The 3,082-nt window shown below is 42.9% G+C and overlaps 1 non-coding gene across 1 annotated transcript; it reads right to left on the reverse strand.

The window, feature by feature from the left end:
- Nucleotides 1-1,982: 1,982 nt before the first annotated feature.
- On the reverse strand, nt 1,983-2,055 carry trnar-ccu (transfer RNA arginine (anticodon CCU)). Its single transcript has one exon. It is a non-coding gene; the product is annotated as a tRNA-Arg (tRNA).
- Nucleotides 2,056-3,082: the final 1,027 nt, after the last annotated feature.

Below are 3,082 nucleotides of genomic sequence, written 5' to 3' on the forward strand. Positions count from 1 at the left end.
TACACCACTCTATATTTTCACTTGTTTTGAATGAGTATGAATTGTGGAATTGCAACGGCAAATTTAGAACACATGGGAGCGTGCAGAGCAAATGCGCTCTCTCCGCTCTCTCTCACTGCTATAAATGTAACCAGGGCCGGATTTATATGAAAAGAGGCCCTACGCTATTCCACTTATGAGGCCCTTTCACCTTCCATTTTTAAGTTTGTAAATTACATGAGAGATAATAAAATACGTAATACGCGTTGATCTTAACCAATACATTTTTGTTTGTTTATTAGTCATATGCGTAGAATTTATCCTTATTTTGTTTTAATGTTCACTGTTTTTAGAATAGTGTAATTTTAATTTTGCTAACAATTTGAATGTAGGCCCCTCTTGAAGCCTAGTTAGCCTATAGGAAAATCCGGCCCTGAATGTAACGTTCTTCCATCCGTCCATTTTCCAACCCACTGAATCCGAACACAGGGTCACGGGGGTCTGCTGGAGCCAATCCCAGCCAACACAGGGCAGGAACCAATCCAAACACACCCACGGGCCAATTTAGAATCGCCAATCCACCTAACCTGCATGTCTTTGGGAGGAAACCCACGTAGACACGGGGAGAACATGCAAACTCCACGCAGGGAGGACCCGGGAAGCGAACCCGGGTCCCCAGGTCTCCCAACTGCGAGGCAGCAGCGCTACCCACTGCGCCACCGTGCCCCCCTGTAACGTTCTTTCTTAGCCAAATATGCACCATTGTGTGTGTAAAGAATGCTGATGAGAAGTGAAACATAACCAATAGTCTTTGTGCGTGCTACCAATTGAATAGTGAATAAGCTACTCATTTGGGTTCATATATTTGTAAATCGGACTCTGAAGGAGTCAGTGCCTCACCGGCCATGAACCTCACCACAAGTCACTGGTTGCACTCTGTCAGACTGCGAATGTGTTTGCTTCGCGGACGCACTTTTTCAGCAGCCCTGGGTAAAAGCGTTCGCAAAATAATTTTTCAGAAGCTAATGTTCGGGCGATCGTTTTATTTCTTTTCCTGACTGAAATAATTTGTCTCGATATTTTCGCACCGTGCTAAACTCAGCAACACAATCTCGAGAATAGTAGGGTAACACATTACAAGTAATTCGCATTACATAGTACGATTAATTTTTTTAAGTAACGAGTAACCGAACGCAATTCTTATTTTACTGAAATAAAAATACCTGCGTTGATATTATTATTCCAGGAGCCCTGGGTGTAAGGCAAGAAGCACATGAACCGGAGCCTTTGTAGGGCTCAATCGCACAGCCAAGAAGGGTGTGCGCTGTGTGCAATCCGGTAACAGAAACCTATAAATAAGACGTCGATTTGACTAAACATATTTATAAAACACATGTAAATGATTACAGGTGTCTTGCTTATTTTTCAGATTGAAGGCTGGCTGATGATTACGTTTAACTTTTTTTGCGCAGTTTAATGACGTCGGAGTGTTTTGACAAAGGAGAACTCCAGAAGATTACTTGCGGATTTTTAGGAAACCAATTAAGTTTCTGTTTTAACCGGGAGATACACCTTAATCTGGTTATGTGCACGTAATCGCACTGACTTCATGTAGTGTCTCTTTCTGAGGTTCGCCCATTGAAATATCATGACCATGGCTGTTATTACTGTTACAGATATAACAATACTACTATTACCACTAATATTGACAATAATCGTCCACGTCTGGTGAACAAGCGAAGGTGAGCCGCTTACGTGCTATTTATTGTTTAGGAGGCGTTCCCGACGACCCATAATAAGCGATTGGTCGTATCGAGTGGCTGGCTGATCGCGAAGGAACAACTCTGCTTCTGGCTTGTGATGTACGAGTCCTTAGCCTATGTTCTCGTTGCAAGGTGAAGTCACGAGGAGCATCTGGTGCGACTGGGTAAGGATCGCGAAATTACTGGGACGAAAGCGTTACGGGATCGCCTTTTTAAGAAGTCAGGCTGTAAAATTTCGGTCACCCCAGATGGGACTCGAACCCACAATCCCTGGCTTAGGAGGCCAGTGCCTTATCCATTAGGCCACTGGGGCTGCACGCACAAAATGTTTCGCATTTGTTTCTAATAAAACTAAAGAAACAAGGCGTTATTCCATTTATTTCCTTTTGTGCCGACTAACAGTATATGAGTTTTTTTTTAATACTTTATTTGCAGGTTTGTTGTTAAAGAGAACGGCACACGGCGATCGGAGGACACAAAGTTTGATCAGGCCGTGTAAGAGCCGAATATTGTCCTCGGGTGAGCAGGCGATACTTTAACAATCTTAAGTGAGGTTTAGGTGAAAAACTGATAATGCAGTATACGTATTAGAGCTTTCATCCCTGGCGTCCTATCTTCAGATCCTCATTTTAGTGAACCCTCAGGGCAACAGTTTGCGCCCAGCATGCAATGCGCCAGACACTTTAGCTGCGAGCCCCCCGCGAATGTCACTTATAGTGACACACGTCCAGCTGCTGCAGTAGACCACAATTTGATTTAGAGTCCTCCACTGGCTGCCTTATACAGTAAGAATAAGTGAATCTATTAAGAGAAGACTATCAACTCTAGCCGTTAGTGTGTTTGGCACCAGACCACGTCACTATAGCAACACTTTATCTCTCCAAGGAATAAACGTCTCATACAGGGCGAGAGAGCGCAAGACAAAACAACAGCAGAAACGGCTTTTAAAAGTCTGAAACAGGCGGTGTAAATGCAGCCAAGTAGGCTTTCAAGTGCTCATGTGAAAGGTTGGTAGAAGTCGCCGATATGTCCGCAGGAGAGGCCTTAAAATTGATATTCGATCATGAATAAGTACACTTTTTCCATACTGGGAGACAAAAAAAAAAAACAAGTCGAGATTGTTTCCGATTATGTTATAGAAGCCGTGATATCAATATACAGTATTATTAGTAATATTATAAGTAAAAGTGATGGACGTATTATTGCCCTTGTTTATAGTTTTGCACTAATGTGTTTCTGCACATCACTTTCCGCACCACTAGTTTCAGAGACGGCTTTTATCTGCGCATTAAAATTCAGGCGGTGTGGTGTAGGGGTTAAGACCTTGGACCTTTAACTTT

Source organism: Erpetoichthys calabaricus, chromosome 11 (assembly GCF_900747795.2).
Source record: "Erpetoichthys calabaricus chromosome 11, fErpCal1.3, whole genome shotgun sequence".
NCBI lineage: Eukaryota > Metazoa > Chordata > Cladistia > Polypteriformes > Polypteridae > Erpetoichthys > Erpetoichthys calabaricus.